Here is a 19,502-nt window from a genome sequence, read left to right as displayed (position 1 = left end):
GTTCTATTCATCATTGTACGTTTGTGATGGCTAGACCAGAAATTCACATTTCTAAACTCAACACAGTTTGAAAATATAGCAAGCCAAAGAGTAGGGTTTGAAAGCCCAATATTGCACCAGCTAGGGGAGAAGTTAAACATCTCAGTTTGTCTTGCCAGTGCCAGAGCCCTGTGGGTATATATGTAATCCTACCTTTTACCTTAGAATTTAAGCTTGTTCCAGAGAAAAATACTAAACCTTATTTAAGTGATGTGCTCCCAAAGAGCATTTTACTGTGATGAAGAAAAATTCTGCAACCAAATCCATGTGAGACTTTTACATGAAGTCTCATGGCCAGGTCTTCTTTGCACAAACATTGTATTTATTTATTTCTATCCTACTGTTATCTCTGGTCAGAAAAGAAGACATTATACAGATTGTTAAAACATCACAAAATCTGATCACCAAACACAGAAGAGTAAACACACTACTACAGACAACAATGCATTCCCGTCTTTTAAATACGTAACTATTATCTGACTCAAACCCAAATTCATGTTCTCCTACTTCACACAACACACATTCCTCTATGTAAACAAGTACCAGAGAAAAGTTAGGACTGCTCACACAGGGAGGGAAATTGAACTGCATTGAGACAGTTAGTAAAACCCCAGCAGTGTATCTGTGCTGTTATCTTTCAATATATAAACACACAAACACCTCTCTGTCTCTCTCTCTCTCTGTCAGCTCTATTACTCATTATGTAGAACTGGCTATGATGATGATCCAATGACTACTTTCTCAAAATGTAGTACAATTTGTATTTTAAAATGTTTGAAACATCTCTGCTGGTGCTTAATACAGCTCTAAATTTCTGGCAAAACTTCCTGTAGTACATTTTTCTGCAAGGTATCGTTTTAAAACAAACAAACAATAAGAACAATAGGGGCTTGACTGTTTTTTTGTTTTTGTTTTGACCTTTATTGGCACAAGACTTGACTGTTAATACAAATATAGCAAAATTACAAAGTTTTCCAATGGAACATTGAGTTCCCAGTACCAAGTGAAACAAAGTGGACAGGAAACAATTGAGACCCCAATACTCTGTAGATTGTGGAAAGAGAAAGATCTTCCTTGAGCAGCCTATTCTCCATGGAAAGCCATTGATTGATATGTACATTTCCCTAGTTTGTTTGCCCACCACTGATAGCCCTAAGGATTTCAGGGCATAAGCAGAGGAAACCTCTAGCCCTTTAAAATATGTTTAAGATCTGGCTGTGTGATATTGTTTCAAGAAACCAAGTGCGCGCACACGCACACACCCCGATTATTATATGTTATGGTTGCTGCTTCCATTACACCACCCCTCCCCTAAATGTTCAAATATTGGGTTAAAACAGAGCCCATCTCTGGGCTTGGCAATTATACTGAAAACTTGTCATCTAAGAAGTCAAATACAATACTAGTTAGCATTAAATAAATTACAGCTCACCTTGTGTTCTGGCATAAAATAGGGACTGTACTATGCTTCCCAGCAAACAGCTCTGATTGCCTTGCAGAGCAGCCAAGGCAGTAAAATAGAACTGACATGCCAGAGAGTAGAAATGGCTGGCGCTGAGAAAGTCAAAGCAGAATATCAATTAAGACCATGGCTCAGATTCTCTGGTGGTGCCAATCAGCATTACTCCAGTGGAACTGACCGGGCAACACACATTAACACTAGCTGAGGACTTGGCAAGCTCATTCTGTCATTCTTTGGAGCAATACAGGCATGATGCATCAAGCCTAATCACTTTCTTCCAGGTCATTTGCACATCCTAAATGATGGGTATATCCTAAACAATGTGAAATAGGTTGAGGGTAGAACTACGAAATTTCTCTTGAATTCTACATTTGGAAAACACCAGTTCTCACCTTGGAACCTTCACATTTTGATCATGAATTGTCACACTTTGGGAATGAAAGAAACTGCAGTGAAAGTAGGGCAGGTGAAGATAAACAATCTCTTCTTGGCTCAAAGGGCCTGATGCAACAAATCAGAGCCCCTTTTGCAGAGCTTATTCCCAACACAAACAAGACACGGCTGTCACATATGAGAACTAGTCTTTTTGTGCTCTGACAGCATAAACTTGTAAACAGCTCATAAAGACCACCATGGTTATCCAGCAATTTTTCATCCCTGCTTCCCACAAAGATTCACCATTCTCTTTGGGTCTCCACAAAACACACCATTCTCTCTCCTCCTCCATAACTAATCTCACTTTACAAGGAATCATGGCAGAGGCAAGAGACTCAAGCAAGCAGCATTACAACAGACCACTAGTATGCATGGGCAGGGAGAGCAAAGGGACGTTTCCTACTATTTACCAGCACGTGCCCTTTAGATTTCATTCCTAGATATATGTGACTGTGCTTAAGCTGAGGCCATGCTATTGTGGTATCAAAGCAGGGCACTGACATGGTACTGGAAACAATGTAGGGTTATGGTACGGAAGACCAGAACAGATCCAGGAATCGAGATCTTGTCAGCTCCTTCAGCCCCCTGAATGCTGTCTGCAACACTGACGAATAAGAACGTTACATGGTTTTGGAAGGGCTCCCAACATCTCTGAGTGCTCTGTGTACTATTATGTTATCTTTGATCTAAACCCCTGTTAGGGATTTCATGCTCTCAGCCTTTGTTTTAGATTCAGTACATTTATCGGAGCAATCTTTCTGAGATGTGTCAACAAATTCAACTGGCTGTTCCGAGTTAGTTAGTTAGCTAGTTAGCTATGCAGAAAGAGAAACGGCACTGGGTGTTTAGAACAGAGAGCAGGGTTGCATGCACAACAGGCATAAGTCCCCAAGCTCCTGTGATTTATTATTGAGTTGTATCGGGGTGAAAAGCAACAGCCAAGCAGGGCAAGAACCCCCTCTGCCATACTCGGTTTGCTTTGTTATCCTCACCAGTTTTATTGTCCTAATGCCCACCTTCCTCCACAATGCCTGTAGTGGTTAGAGCAGTGGCCTAAGACTGGAGAGCCCCAGGTTCAGATCCCCACTCAGCTATGAAGCCCACTGGGTGACCTTAGGCTAGTCATCACGGTCTACCATACCTTACAGAATTGCAGTGGAGGATAAAAATGGGAAGGGATGTCCATGTGAGCCACTTCAAGCTCCTTGGAGGAAAGTTGGTTTGAAAATAAAATATTTTCCTTAAAAGACAGAGGTGGTCAACCTGTGGCCCTCCAGATATTGCTGGACTATAATTCCCATCATCCGTGACCATGGGCCATGCTGGCTGAGGCTTTTGGGAGTTGAAGTCTAGAGGGCCATAACATCCTCAACCCTGAAACAAACAAGCAAGCAAGCAAACGCATCCCAGAGGATAAAGAAAACTAAGCACAAGATATATTTAAAAGGAATGGAAAGTATTGGAAGATAAAAGAGTCATGTAGGATCATACACAATGACTCTCTAGCACAGCAACTTGCTTCTTATCACCTTATAGTATTGGCCATAGTCCAGCCTGTCTGTAGCTCCAATCCATCGTTGTGACCTTACTCAAAGGAGTTGGGAAGGTAGTTATGTTATTGTTTGCTTTACTATTAGCCATAGGATAGCATTTGATCCCACTGCCACATCTTTGGGTCAGGCTGTAGTAAAGTTTGTTAGCAAGCAAAGATATGTTATTTGTCCAATTTTAAGGATGCTGGGTTCATTGAAGATCACTAATGAATGCATAACAACAGGTCTTGCTTTTGGCAACGTATAACCAATGTACAGAGAGATACTTCAAGAAAATTTATTGTCATAATGTGTGGGAGTAAAAAGTGTGAGGCTGTTGGTTGAGATGCAATCTCCTTCCTTTCCCCCCACCGAAGCCCCCCAACATAGCCCCAAAATCTGCTTCAGAGAGTTGGAAGGCCTTTTGGAGTAGATTTGGGGAGCATGCAGGGGCTGGATGGGGAGAAGAGAAACTGGAGATCCCATTAAATAAGTGGATTTCCATGATAGAAGCCAGTTGCCAACACTGGAAGTCATCTATAGTTTGATGGGTATCAGTAGAACCTGGTCCATTAGTGCAAATGAAGCACTGCCCCACCAACCCCAGTCTATCTTCAGCCAGCCCTCCTCCTCCTCCTCCTCCTCCTCCTCCTCCTCCTCCTCCTCCTCCTCCTCCTCCTCCTCCTCCTCCTCCTCTGTGTTGGCTTTGTAAAACTCAACAGGAAGGAGTATGGAGACAAAACTAGAATTATTTGTTTCTGCCAGTAATTTGGCTCTGGCTCCAACTACTGTTGGCCTCACTGCTTTCTGCCCCAGCAGTCCCAGCGGGCATCAGCCACCACTGGTGGGCATATTTGTGTGTCAACACCACAAACCTACAGTCACTTAGTATGTGCACTCACAACAGGGGCTTTTCTTAATGCCAATGTGAGAAAGACTTGAAATGATGCGTGTATGGGAAAATGCTAGTGTCAGCATAGTAGTGAGTGAATGTGTATTGATGAGAACGATGTGTGTGTAGATGGGAGTTTTTTTAAAAAAATAAGTTGTGTATAAGTAAATGGATAAATGTATACCTGCAAGCTGAAGAAAGTGAATCAATGGATTTACAAAAGTTAATGTACTTTGGAGCTTTGTGCGTGTATGTTCGCACATGCACAAACACACACACACACACACACACACATGTGACGATGTTGGTTGCAAGATCCTATTCATGTGCAAGAATGTGGTCAGAAAGTGGTGTGTGTGTGTGTGCGCGCGCACACGTGTGTGCACGTGCATGCATGCATTTGCCCAGGAGAAGGTTCCAACTGACATGCCATTAAGTCCCACTTCCTTCATAATGAAAGCCAGGCCTACAGTCCGTCTGCCTCAGTCCGGCGTGCCGCTCAGCCCTGCAGCGTGTGCTGGAAATCGAGTCCAGAAGGTTAATTATTCTCTCAGTTGACCAACATTTTTGAGACAATAGAATGAGGGAAATTAATTGCAGAGCTCAGTCTTTTAAACGGTAATGGAAAGGATATCCCTGCCAAAGCTTGGCTTCAGTCTGAGCAAGAGGAAAATGTGGAGAAAACAGAGGTAGGGTCATTGAAAAGGTTACTATTTAACCCTCTGCTTCCCAGGGTAAAAGATTTTTCTTTGAAATGGTTTAAACCTTAATGCTTTCATTGATCTTGTCCTACTCCATTTTGCAGAACTGCTGAAGTATGCAATGGGCAGTGCTGGAAGAATGGGCACAATCAGTTATTTGCCAAGGAGGAGAACGAAAACCTCTAATGCTGACGCCCTTTTGCAGAAGCCATTTCCTATCTAAGCTTCACTCCACACCACCAATTTAATTTGCTTTTCTGTTTCTCAGAAACAAGCATTTATTTATGACACTGATTGACTATTATAAGGGACCCAGGTGGCGCTGTGGTTAAACCACTGAGCCTAGCGCTTGCTGATCAGAAGGTCGACGGTTCGAATCCCTGTGACGGGGTGAGCTCCCGTTGCTTGGTCCCAGCTCCTGCCAACCTAGCAGTTCGAAAGCACGTCAAAAAGCAAGTAGATAAATAGGAACCGCTACAGCGGGAAGGTAAACGGCGTTTCCATGTGCTGCTCTGGTTTGCCAGAAGCGGCTTTGTCATGCTGGCCACATGACCTGGAAGCTATATGCCGGCTCCCTCGGCCAATAATGCGAGATGAGCGCGCAACCCCAGAGTCGGTCACGACTGGACCTAATGGTCAGGGGTCCCTTTACCTTTACCTGATTGACTATTTTTGATTTTGCTACCATATGTTTTTGCCATATTAGGTGCTCCAAGAACTAAAAATGAGAATTATCGTGACTCACAGGTTGGCACGCTAGCTGGGCAAATAGGGCATGGATCAGGGATGGAGAGCCTGTGGTCCCCCAGCTGCTATTCGACTACAACACCTATCATACCTGACCATTGGTTATGCTGGCCGGGGCTGATGGCAGCTGGAGTAAAAAGAAATCTATTCGGAAGACCAGAGATCCCCCTCCCTGAATGGATACTAAGGATGACATTAAATATTACAGTAAGTTAGTTATGGGGAACCTTCGGCCCTCCAAATGTTGATTAACTACATCTCCCATCATCCTTGACCATTGGCCATGCTTGCTGGGGCTTACTGGATTTGTAGTTCAGCAACATCTGGAGGGCTATAAATTTCCCACACCTTTAGTCTTGTTGGACTCAAAGGAAAATATAATTATCTCAAGTCCTTGGGATAAGATGGGAATGAATTCCCAAATGAACAAATTAAAAGCTCTTTAAAAATCCCCACTTTAATCAAAAATACTTATTTAATCAGAAATATGAGAGTATAGATTTTGCATTCCTTCCTGCAGAATCACAACCCAGTCAGAACTCTTGACACTGACAAGCTGGAACATGTCCAGAGGAGGGCAACTAAAATGGTCAAAGGCCTGGAAACGATGCCTTATGAGGAACGGCTTAGGGAGCTGGGTATGTTTAGCCTGGAGAAGAGAAGGTTAAGGGGTGATATGATAGCCATGTTCAAATATATAGAAGAGGGTGAGAGGTTGTTTTCTGCTGCTCCAGAGAAGTGGACACAGAGCAAGAAAGAAGATTCCACCTAAACATTAGGAAGAACATTAGGAAGAACTAATTCAGCAGTGGAATTTGCTACCAAGGAGTGTGGTGGAGTCTCCTTCTTTGGAGGTCTTTAAGCAGAGGCTTGACAGGCATATGTCAAGAATGCTTTGATGGTGTTTCCTGCTTGGCAGGGGGTTGGACTGGATGGCCCTTGTAAAGGTAAAGGGACCCCTGACCATTAGGTCCAGTCGTGACCGACTCTAGGGTTGCACGCTCATCTCGCATTATTGGCCGAGGGAGCCAGCGTATAGCTTCCAGGTCATGTGGCCAGCATGACAAAGCCACTTCTGGCAAACCAGAGCAGCACATGGAAACGCCGTTTACCTTCCCGCTGTAGCGGATCCTATTTATCTACTTGCATTTTGACGTGCTTTCGAACTGCTAGGTTGGCAGGAGCTGGGACCAAGCAACGGGAGCTCACCCCGTCACAGGGATTCAAACCGCCGACCTTCTGATCAGCATGCCCTAGGCTCAGTGGTTTAACCCACAGCGCTGCCTGGGTCCCTAAAACTAGGAGATCCGCAGGTTCCACCGAGATTTGAACTCGGATCGCTGGATTCAGAGTCCAGAGTGCTAACAATTACACCATGGAACCTTGTGGTCTCTTCCAACTCTATGATTCTATGACAGGCAATTTCACATACAGTACAAGGATGCCCTAAGGATGTAGACTATCCCATACACAAATGCTCTGCTACTGGATCTGAGATGTAGAAATCTGAGAGCCATATAGAGCAGTCTGGTTAAGAGGAAAAGAAGAAGAAGCAGGTGCCAAAGGAGTGAAAGGTGAGATGAGATGGGTTGAGAAGGGCTCAGGGTTGTCAGTCTTCCATCTACAGAGCTATAAAGGTGTTGATGATTTAATTATAAAAAATGCCCAGCAAGCTATTGGTATGTGTCTAGAAACTCAGTAGTTTCAGATTTGCATTAATGCACAAATTTCAGGTGTACTGGGACCCACGACCCTGAGATTAAGAGTCTCAGGGAGTATAATGCTATCAGTACTAGCCATTGGTCGGAGAAAGTAGTGCTTCTGAATACCAGTTGCTGGAAGCCACAGGAGGTGACAGTGCTCTTGTGCTCAGGTCCTGCTTGCTGGTTTCCCACAGACATTGGTTGGCCACTGTGAGAACATGATGCTGGACTACATGGGCCATTGGCCTGATCCAGAAGGCTCTTCTTAAGCTTTTACGTTCGTGGTAAATATTACAATTGTGCACTTCTTTTGAACTTTCTTACCATTCTTTGGAATTCCAACTTCTTGGAAAAGAATAAGCAACAGTATACTTTCTGAAGGACAGATCCTGAAGCTGAGGCTCCAATACTTTGGCCACCTCATGAGAAGAGAAGACTCCCTGGAAAAGACCCTGATGTTGGGAAAGATTCAGGGCACTAGGAGAAGGGGACGACAGAGGACGAGATGGTTGGACAGTGTTCTCGAAGCTACGAACATGAGCTTGACCAAACTGCGGGAGGCAGTGGAAGACAGGAGTGCCTAGCGTGCTATGGTCCATGGGGTCACAAAGAGTCGGACACGACTAAACGACTAAACAACAGCAACACTTTCTGTTTGGCTGTTCATGGTGCTTCTTCAAAGGGAGTGATAACTGTTCCAAAAATTTCCAGCTCTTCTCTCCTTGGACAAAGATGTTTTTCTTTTTTTCAGAATGTGAATGGAAAGAGGAAAGCAGGGACTTGCTTAAGATCAGTGAGGGTGCTCTGTCGAAAACAGTATTTAAACTTAATATTCACAGCTCCTGTGTTCCAACCACAAGACAATATTGTCTCCTAAGCTTATGGATTGGTGTCACTGGTGAATATGGAAGAAATAATGGCCATGTGAAACGTTCAATTTCCACAATAATTTATTCAAAACATAATAGCTAAACTCCAATCATCTTGCATTCAAATATTAGAACAGTTATTCCAAATATGGTTGTGTTGCAATTGTACAATAAACATGAAAGCAGGAACGTAGTTATTTATGTCCTCAATCGCATGTTTAAGTTTGGCATATTTAAGCTCTTCCATCCAGCTGTCTGACTTTATCAATTCCCGTAAAACTTGTTACAAGTGGCTGTGCCAGGGGAGGACTACATCACAGCAGAGACCGCACATGTCCCCTCTCATTACAGCTCAGGTTTCTGCTGCTTAAACCAAACTCTGCAACTTGCCCATTGCACTGCTCCTTGTTCACATACAAAGTGCACTTTGCAGTGGAGAAAGAAAAATGCATCGTGAAACAGCAGCTGGGCAATCACAGTCTTACTGAACGAGTCTTAGTATGGTACAAGAAAGAATGCATTATAGGAAGCTGGGGGGGGGGAATCAAAACTCTTACCAAACCTCATGCCAAAAATAAAAATGTGGCAATTTCTCCTACAGAATCATATAGCATACAGTTTGAAAGACAGCTCAAAAGCTATCCAAATCAAATGTATAGCATCATGCTGACAGATTTAAGGGTTCCTAGGAATATGCAATATGCAAATATATGTATTTCCCAGATAGAGACAGGTTCCTGTTGTGTGTGTTCCCCCCCCCCCCGCATTAATGGGGGCTAGGTCTGGAAAAGCTGTGTTAATGAGCACTTTCTACACACTGGTTCAACAAACGTGTTCACACCATTCAATTTTTTAAAAAGCATAACATAAAATGTTATGTTGAAAGCAGTCCATACACAGGCATGCACATACACAAATACATAATAAATGCAAATCACCAGTCATATAAACATTCTCTATCATAACCTTACCCAATCTCTTAGATAAATAAGACAGTCCACATGAGGAAGTTTCTTCTTTAGCTGATTTTAAGGCTACTTACATACTATACATTAAAACAGGGGTCAGCAAACTTTTTCAGCAGGGGGCTGTCCACTGTCCCTCAGACCTTGTGGGGGGCCGGACTATATTTTGGAAAAAAATATGAACAAATTCCTATGCCCCACAAATAACCCAGAGCTTCATTTTAAATAAAAGCACACATTCTAATCATGTAAAAACACCAGGCAGGCCCCACAAATAACCCAGAGATGCATTTTAAATAAAAGGACACATTCTAATCATGTAAAAACATGCTGATTCCTGTACTGTCCGCGGGCCGGATTTAGAAGGCGATTGGGCCACATCCGGCCCCCGGGCCTTAGTTTGGGGACCCCTGCATTAAAAGCACATTACTCCACCCACCCAACAATCCTTGGAACTGAATTCTTTTAAAGGTGTTGGGTACTGTAACTCTGTGAGGAGTTAAGTACAGTTCCTAAGATTCTTTGTGAGGGAGGATATGCTTTAAATGTATAGCCTCTATTCAACCTGTCAGTCTGCATTTGTTTCATTTTCTGTGGCTGAAGGAAAGTCCACTTTATCTTCTCCATTAGTCTTTTAACTACTTCATGTATATAAAGTGCTGATTCTGTACTCCTCTGTAAGGTCCAAACCAAAGAAGAACTTTGCCTGCTTTCCTGCCTGTTACTTTCAAATCTTCCCCTGCCCCACCTGCGAAACATGGAAGGTTCAAATGTGGAGACAACTTTTTTTTTTTTGTAGAAGCGACACGCAACTCCCATGCAAACCATGGAAATAGAAAGCATGAAAACACACAACCTCTCACTTCTTGGTGGCTGTAATCCTGTACACACAATAACCTGGGACAAACCTAGTAAAACACAGAAGGGTTTACTTCTGAGAAAACATGCATGAGATTGGGATTGCAGTATTAAACATCTAAATCCTTTTACTTTATATGACCCGTCAAACAAACTGTAAACCTTAATCTCACTGAGGGCTTATCCACACTTCCTCTTGTCCTGCTGCAGAACTGCTCCTTAGTGTGGAATTGGAGCAAATGGCAATTCTGGTTTTCTCCAGGTTGATGTTTGCTTTGATATAGAGCTGAAGAGTAGACCTTTCTTAGTCATGTTCATTCATTTCTATGGGTCTACTAATTTCAATTAATAGCTAGTGCAACAGAGCTTACCACCCTCCATAGTCCTCCGCCCCTTCTCCGCCCAAACCACTCTGGAGTATGTGAAGAACCCCCAAAACAGTGTGTGATGAAGCTAGCTAACTGGCACTGGTGCAGCTTACCCTATATACCCTGTTTCCCCCTTTTTAATACATAGTCATAAAGTAAGCCATGGCAGGGTTTTTAAGCATTTGAGAAATATAAGACATACCCCCAAAATAAGCCATACTTCCGCGCCATGGAAACCAACCCCCACAGGCACCTCCACTCACAGAGTCACTCCATGCGGCCAAGAGCTCTGCTTAACAGCTGATCACGCTCCCGCCTTGCTGGCTGCATCCCCGTGCTCCGCTTGCCACCACCGCTTGGCTCACTGCTTCTTCCTTGCCTGGCCCAGCCAAGGAGCTTGGAGCACCCTGCAGTGGCGGGGGAAGCGCCTGAGCCAGTGGCCTCCGCCTGGCCTGGCCAAGGACGCCTGCTGCCCCGCCGCCCGGAACCGGTGGCTGCTGCAGTGCTGAGCACTCAAGAGAGCACAGCAGCGCCCTGAGCCAGCGCCCTGAGCCGTAAAAACCGTACCAGTAATTAAAAAATAAGACATCCCACCGAAAGTAAGCCACCCTGTGTTTTTTTGAGGAAAAAAAGTTATAAGACGGTGTCTTAAAAAGGGGGAAACACGGTAGAAGGCAAATGGACCCAAGTGAAGCCTCAGGACAGGGGTCCCCAGTCAGGTCCGTCATTACGACCAAGTGAGCCTGTCAGCCTGTGATTGGCTGATTGGGTGATTCAAACTGGCAGAACCCAGTATCCCATGTGGCCATGGGAGGAGGCTCTGATGCCCTCCAATGGTTGTGCAGGGCAGGATGATAGCCCTCATCTTGAGCTGCAGTCTTGAGCGTGCCAGGCTGCAAATGAAGCCAATGGTAAGTGGCCATTAGCAGAGCTGAGAGTAGCCCACTTCCCTTCTCTCCCTCTGCTACAGTTTACAATTATGGCTGCTTCCCAAAGGATAAGAACTCATCACAAGGGAACTGTAGGTTGTGACTAGTCAAAAGTTGAAACCTGGAAAATGTAATTTCTCCATTGTAAAGGTAATTGCTTTGACATTATCATGTCAAAATGTCCTGATGCTACCTGGCATTCCTTATACTATATTTCTGTCTCATCTGTTCCTTCCTTCCTTCTTCTCTTTGTAGTACATCTTCACCGCCCACCCTCTAATAAATACAATGTAGTGACTCTTTGGATACATGTGTATGTGTGAAGGTGATTTTTTTTAGTCATCCTCTTCATTCAACATACACAGTTACAATACCTACAACCAACTGTTTTAGTATTCATTGAACGAAACTTCTGTCCATACACACTTTTTTATATCCAATGACAGCAAAGTCTAACCTGCAAAACTTGGAAATGCAAAACCACCGTGTCATTCAGTTCTTTAATATTTCAGTATATGCAAGTTTAGATGCAAAGAGTCATTAATTGACACTGACAAGTTAGTAAACAACCAGTGTTGACATGACCTGGTTAATTTTTTTTTATTTTAAGGCATAGCATTACACAAGGTTGCTGGCAAAGCACATGGCTCTTGACTTTCATTAGAGAATCAGATGTGCAACTAATTTGCTACAGTATCTGAAGTATTCAGACTCTTTCTAGTGTTCTGTAGGAGGGGAATGCTGCAAATAATTGTGCTAGATTAATTGCTCAGCTCAGGTTGCATTACCACTGCCAGGCCCTGCAGCTAAAAGGTATTGTTCAGCCCGTTTCTCATTACCCAGATCTTTTAGTGAGCCTCCAGATTCTTTGAACAATAGTTTGTCAACAGTAGCAGTAGAATCCTTAGCTTCCTGAAGAACCTGGAGGCTATTAAGATCAACACAACAGCTGAGTTGGAGCCAGTACACCTTGGAAAGAATGCTTGGTGCCGTCTTGATTCAAAACACAAGAAAATGCTACATGCATATTAAGAACAGTCTAATGACTCGGGGAGCCAAGAAGAAGTGTAAATCCAAGTGTGATATTATTATGCAGTCTTGGATCCTGACCAGAGTGGAGATGAAAAGCTAAAGCATGGGAGACTCGAGGGAGCCCTTGTGGTCCAGTATTAAAAATCTTCAGGATTATTTGTTGCTGAGAAGGTGTTGTTCTGCCTGACACATTTAAGACTACAAATTTGAGACCATCACTCTGTTTTCCTATGGATAAAGTAAGCCCCTCAAATTTCAATGGATGCAAATAAGCATATAATGTGAGGATCAGATTCCCTGTCTGAAGAAAAATAAAGGACTGATCCCATGAGGTTCATGTACTTCTCATGCAAAGATTCCCATCTTGATGTCAAATGGTAGGATATCTAAAAACACCAAATCTTCAGGAACTGAAATGGCAATTTCATTCTCTCTCGCTCTCACACACAAACACCTACCTTTCCTACTTAATAATGGACCTTTCAAACCCTGATACCACTTATACTGAAGACTAAAGTCAAGATAGCATAGAGCTAAGCAGTAGGTCTTATGCAGGCTTAAGTTCAAAATACTGAATTCCAGAGGCAAAACCCAATATTCTTCAACAAATCGAAAAGGTTTACTTAAGGAGAAACTGGGAAGGAACATAAAATCAGTCATATAGGAAAATAAACATACAGTGCATATTGGCTAGCTGAACTCTGTCCTAGCTATGAAGGAATATGCTGAGAAATTGAGTAAAACACTTTTTATTATTAACCTACATATAGTCAGCTTATTCAGTTCTCAGAACAGATGGGTCATGGTTTGGAGCAGCGATGGGGAGCCTGTGGCCCTCCAAATGTTGCTGGACTATAACTCCCATCATCCCTGGTCATTGGCGTTGCTGGTTAGGTGACATCTGGAAGGTGGCAGGTCCCCTCCTTGGTTTGGATGATTGTGAACAAACCATATGTTCCTTTCTTCCCTCAAGTGATGGTTGGCAAACCATGGTTAGCACTCATCCTCCAGAACCCCAATTTGAAAAATGAATTCTGAGATTTAGAGAGCAAAACCTAACCACAGTCCACCACAGATAGGACAACCAATTATGAATAGCTGGCACTAAACAGAGGGGGGGGGCAGAGGCAGAGAGAGAGAGAGGCAGAGAGAGAGAGGCCATGCATAACAGGTAATAATTGAAGAAGGAAGCACAGAAGCCCATGACTCATTTTGGAATCCTTCCAAACCATGATTTGAGGGATCATCTCTATGAATTGAGCCACTGAGCCACAGTAAAGATTCCAGCTATCAAAATGAATACAGTGGTACCTCTGGTTAAGAACTTAATTCATTCCAGAGGTCCGTTATTAACCTGAAACTGTTCTTAACCTGAAGCACCACTTTAGCTAATGGGGCCTCCTGCTGCTGCCGCGCTGCTGGAGCACGATTTCTGTTCTCATCCTGAAGCAAAGTTCTTAAGCTGAGGTAATATTTCTGGGTTAGCGGAGTTTGTAACCTGAGGCGTTTGTAACCCAAGGTACCACTGTATACAGGACCCAACAGTCACTGCTCCCCTAAGGAACAAGGGACACTATGAGGAAACTGTATTGGAAAGTCTGGAAAGGCAGACAGGAAATACAGGTGGCAAAGGTACAATTGTGACACACACACCTGGTACACAAGGTACATGGTTACTTAGTTGGGGAAGCATATTTGGGTAACAGATGTGAGTCAGGAAAGAAGACAGATGCCTGGGTGGAATCCTGATCTACCCTACTGGACCTGAACTAACCGTTATCTATCTGACAAAATATAATTAGAAGAAGGAACCACTGTGGATATAAGTCTGTAATTCTTGGGTCTAAAAAAAAAAAGTTCCTTAGGAAATTTCACAGAAAGTTTCCTTTCCCCGTTGGAACATGCAGTTCCTTGCACCCTCCCCCAAAAGCATATCTGGAGATTCAGGGTCCCCTCCTGAACAATGTGGGAATGACTAGAGGGTGCTGAGGGTGGGGGCTTGAATCCTAACGTAAGGAAGTGTCCTGTCCCCTCCTCCCTTCAGCAAACCTGCATGCCCCACTCCACGTTGTTCAGGAAGGTCTCCTAAAGGTTTTTCAGAAGTCACAGGTGGCTGCAGTTGGAAGGAGGGGATGGGAAACGTTTCTTACATGAGCTATCTTAAGTTACCTTAGGATTCAAGCCTTGATATTTTGATGCCATTAATTTTTACAACCAGCGGGGCTCAGAGAAAAGAAATGAGAATGACACCATTGCCAGCAGAAGAAATATAATTATGTCTAACAAGCTGTAGGAGTAGTCTTCCGCAAAAGTACTTTCATACTTCTGCATACCTAGTACTTTGCTGCTTTTATTCATTTGTTTAAACTAATTAGCTGAAGTTCATCGAGTTCATGACACGCCTCAAATGAACCACTATTTATCTCTATCCCTTCTGCAGAACATTAGTCTGCAGAGAAATAAACCCTATTATCTTCTACGTTTGTTCATGTTTCCCTCAGCCGTGCATCCTCAAAGATCCACTGTTTTCTTACAGCTGGCCACTCTGAAGGTTTTATTTTCCTTTGGGAGGTCCCAGTCGTTCAAAGTCTGAGCAGTTGACAGCTGCTTGGAACACACTACAAAAGGACTCATAGCCAGCAGCATTTCTATCTCTTCATCGCTCTAGTCCTAGACTGGATCAAGTCTCTGGCCGCTACTTGTGGCTGCTATTCATGACATAGCTGGTGTTGTTGTGACCTTTTTCTGTGTTATTGCTTTATCTGATTCTTGCAGGACATTGTATAATTGAAGACTTGTGTGCAACAATGCATCTGGGTCACTTTCCCTTTTAAGTTGGAATGAGTTTATGGCTGAGGCAAGGTGCTAGAATGGCAGTTCCGCAAGGCCACAGCCCTTCCAAATTAGCCTGAAGTTGGTACACTGACCACATGCCGCTCCCTCAACTAATCTGTGCTCAGAGGAAGGGGTGATAAATTGTAAGAGTAGGGAAATCTGGACAAAACAGAGGAGGTCTCCATTCTTCAGGCAGTTTCTTTTTTATTGGGTCTAACATGAATGAGCTCCTGGCTAAAGTTGGCCAAGAGAACTGTTGAACTGATGGGCATCCCCTAGAATCACTTGGAAATGAAGGGCAGAATATAAAGTTTACAAGCAAATAAATAAAATGAGCTGCCGTGTCTCTCATTTTTCCAAAACTTGATCTTTGCACAGGATATTTTTTTCAGTCAAGCATATCTATGCAAAACAAACAAAAGTACATTTCAACACATTTTGATAAACTCTGCATTTTCTCCAGCCCATGTGGGCAATGTATAACGAAAATAGGTTTTGTCTGTTCAGGGTTCATGGCACCTCTAACTTAACGGGCATTTGAACTTGATAGTTTCACTAGTGTTGTGGGGTGAAAATTTTTCTACTTCGTCAGCTAATTAGTAGCAATGAATGAATGCCAGTTGCAAATACTAAATTACGTAGGAAAGTTGGGCAGTTTTGAATTTTTTTGCTTCACATACTAAATACAAATAAAATGAGCAAGCTAAATTAAATCACTCTCCATGACACCAGAAAAAATTATGATGCAAACTGAAAAAAATTATGATGCAAATCCCCCCATGCGAATTCTCCTAATTTGCATTGCCATTTTTTCCATTTCGAAATTTCCCAGGAAACTCACTGAGAGCTGACAGCTCTTCAACAGTCTTCAACGTTAAGAGCTGATGTCTCTATAGATGCATGCATTGTGAGCATAAGAGACAAACAAAAATATTGGGGTGGTGGTGGAGGGACCACAGCGCAGTGGTACAGAACATGTTTTGCATGCAAAAAGTCCTGTGCTCAGATGCCCAAGCCTCTAAAGAGCTGCTGTCAGTCTGAGTAAGACAACAGTGGGCCAACACTGACCAGCCTTTGGACCTGAGGCAGCTTCCTTATCCAAAAACCAGGGAAGGAGAAGGTTCCAGCTTTCTCTTTACCAGATGAAAATGAAGAAAGGCTCAAAGCCACAACCTAACTAAACCCAACAGTCCAGGCATAGAGCTGGGTCCTTTAGTACTCTTAAGCTTTCCTACCATAGACTGCAGTGTTTGCAGGAGGACTCTTATACTATTTACAGCAGACTTGTTCATTGCTTAGTAAATCCCAAACACGTGTACAAAGATTGTCATGCAAATTATACCTGGGTGAAATGTCCTCATTTATAGAACTCTTAAAGGTTCAAAAGCACAGTCCTATTTTGCACCTGGCCAACCTAGGACCCAGGTGGCGCTGTGGTTAAACCACTGAGCCTAGGGCTTGCTGATCAGAAGGTCGGCGGTTTGAATCCCTGTGACGGGGTGAGCTCCCGTTGCTTGGTCCCAGCTCCTGCCAACCTAGCAGTTCGAAAGCACGTCAAAATGCAAGTAGATAAATAGGAACCGCTACAGCGGGAAGGTAAACGGCGTTTCCATGTGCTGCTCTGGTTTGCCAGAAGCGGCTTTGTCATGCTGGCCACATGACCTGGAAGCTATACGCCGGCTCCCTCGGCCAATAATGCGAGATGAGCGCGCAACCCCAGAGTCGGTCACGACTGGACCTAATGGTCAGGGGTCCCTTTACCTTTACCTAACCTAGGAGCCAGCCCATATCTGAAAGCAATCTCACAAACACCCTCTTAATGAGAACCGCCCCCCCCATGCTATCATCCTCTCTCATTCAGAGCTCACAAGTATTATTGGAGGGTGAAAAGAGGTGGGAACAGTGGGAAACAGGGCCTGCTGTTTCTGTTTAACTCCAGGAATCATTCCAGAGAGGATAATATCCAAAGATTTCAGTTTGCCATGTCAAATATGCAGGTACTTTGCGGTATTAAAAATTGATGCCCTGTTCTTATAAAACTGGCCCTGTCTGATTGCTAGAAGGCAAAGTTGCCCATAAACAACATTTTATTTCTTATTTAATGCAACTTCTTGGGCAAAAGGAGTCAATCAATTTTTCATAAAGTCTGAGGGAAAGATAAATGCCAGGGATCATTTTCTGAGTCACCATCAAACAGAATTGATATGGATATGAGACAGCACAGGGAGGGTTTGACAATTACGGTCTGAATGACCTTTTCATTATTTTGTTTTAAGCCATTAATCTCTCCCCCTCCCCACTTCCACTCGTTATAGGCTATTTTAAGTAGTATTGTGTAGCCTACACATTTCAAATAATTTCTGCCCTGTGAAGTGGCCAAGAGGACTTGGCTCAAGTCAGTGTTTAAAAATGTGTTTCTAAGCTATTGCATTTTGCAAGGGGAAGGGGCATCAGCGAGACCCCTGGCGAACATCAGGTTAGACTAGCTCTGCTTAGACTATGTCTGCAGATTATGAGGGTCACTGGCTACTGCCTGTACAAAACTAAAACTACCAACAGGAATGGAAAGTGAAACTAGATAAAGGCAATCCTCTGGTCCTTAGAATATTGTCACGTTCCCAAATACCCACAACAAAGACTCTCCACAATATAACAAAACCATTGAGAAAGAACTTCATTGCTACTAGTCAAGTATCCTTGTCATTGGAAGTGGTTGTCATGTGAACCTGGTAAGCAAGGCTTTGGCAGGTGGGTGACACCTGCCCATTTTACCTCAGGTAGGCTACTCCATGTTTCATAATAAAAATAGCATACAGGAGCAAAACCCTTCTCACCATGCAGATATAACAAGGCACTCACACCATGTTCCTAGATGTCCACATCCTCTCACTGGATGTGGATAGGAGAAAAAGGACAGAAACCTCAAAATACACTGATGTCTACCCAAAGCGACTCTGAAGCACACCAACTGTGACATCAAAATCTTTTCCATCATAATCTTCCTCCTAATCTTTTCCATCATTTGCCCAGAACACTGGGCAAAGATATCGCCAGACTCAACTGTCTGGCAGGATTCTATAAGAAACTTTGAACAAGCAAGTCATTTAGAATATTTATACAATTAGGATAGAAGATTTCTGATCCAGTTTGCTCACATTAGGCTTCATCCAGGCACAATATCAATAAACACAGTGCTACTCCATGTTTTTCCCTATTGAATCCTATGGAACACCACACAATGCAGTCAGTATTATGGATGTATTGAACATATGGAGATGATAAATACTTCAGACTATTGTGGCTGCTATAAATCAATGTAAATGTAAATTGTTAGTGGGACTGTGCGCTGATAGCTAATATCTGTGAGACACTAGACAAAATATCTGAAATACCACAGTTACACATATATTAAATATCAATAAAATAAATCATTCCTCAAAGAAAGATGGAGATTTAACACTCCACTCTTTGATGTCCTTAAAATGCAAAGTCACACAAACTCATCCACTCTGAGGAAAATTGCTTCACCTTTCAGACAGTTCAAATGTGAGCAAGAAAAACAGCACTGCCTCAGAATATATATATATATATATATATATATATATATATATATATATAATCAGTTATGGACAAGGGAACACAAATATAGTTGATGCTTTTAAAAATTTCACTGGGCACAAAATAGTTTGTAACAAATAACAGATTTCCCAAGCATCTGACCATATATTTATAATGTCAACTAGCTGGCCCGGCCACACATTGCTGTGGGTTTTTGTGTTAAATGGACCTTTTTCTGTTAAATTGACCTTCAGGGTCTCCCTTCAGAGTCCCCTCACCTGCCCTGTCCCAACCCTGACTCCTCTACTGTAAGTTTCAAAAATAAGACTCCCCCACCCACTCGTGTTCCTGAAAATGTCCCCACCCCCCACTGCTTTGGCTGACTCAGGGTCCTACCTCCCCCCCCTCCATGGCTATGTGATTTTCCCCCTCCCTTTGTTGTGCCTCATCCCTATGAGCCCCCTCTCCCGTTGTCGTGCCTCATCCCTGTGATTCCCCCACCCTGTGAAAGGCCCATATTCTGTGGCCTACTGGGCAAAGGTGAGGCCTACTCAGTTTACCCTGTTCCCCTTACCCC

General features: G+C 43.2%; 1 protein-coding gene and 1 non-coding gene across 4 annotated transcripts in view; both read right to left on the bottom strand.

The window, feature by feature from the left end:
- Positions 1-19,502, bottom strand: part of MYOCD (myocardin) — a 223,460-nt gene that overhangs the window by 61,631 nt on the left and 142,327 nt on the right. The gene's annotated exons all lie outside the window — the stretch shown is intronic.
- On the bottom strand, positions 7,120-7,191 carry TRNAQ-CUG (transfer RNA glutamine (anticodon CUG)). The gene has a single exon. It is a non-coding gene; the product is annotated as a tRNA-Gln (tRNA).

The sequence above is a fragment of the Zootoca vivipara genome, chromosome 2, assembly GCF_963506605.1.
Source record: "Zootoca vivipara chromosome 2, rZooViv1.1, whole genome shotgun sequence".
Classification (NCBI taxonomy): Eukaryota; Metazoa; Chordata; class Lepidosauria; order Squamata; family Lacertidae; genus Zootoca; species Zootoca vivipara.
Note: the sequence above shows the minus strand (reverse complement) of the source record. Positions and strands in the feature narration are given on the sequence as shown.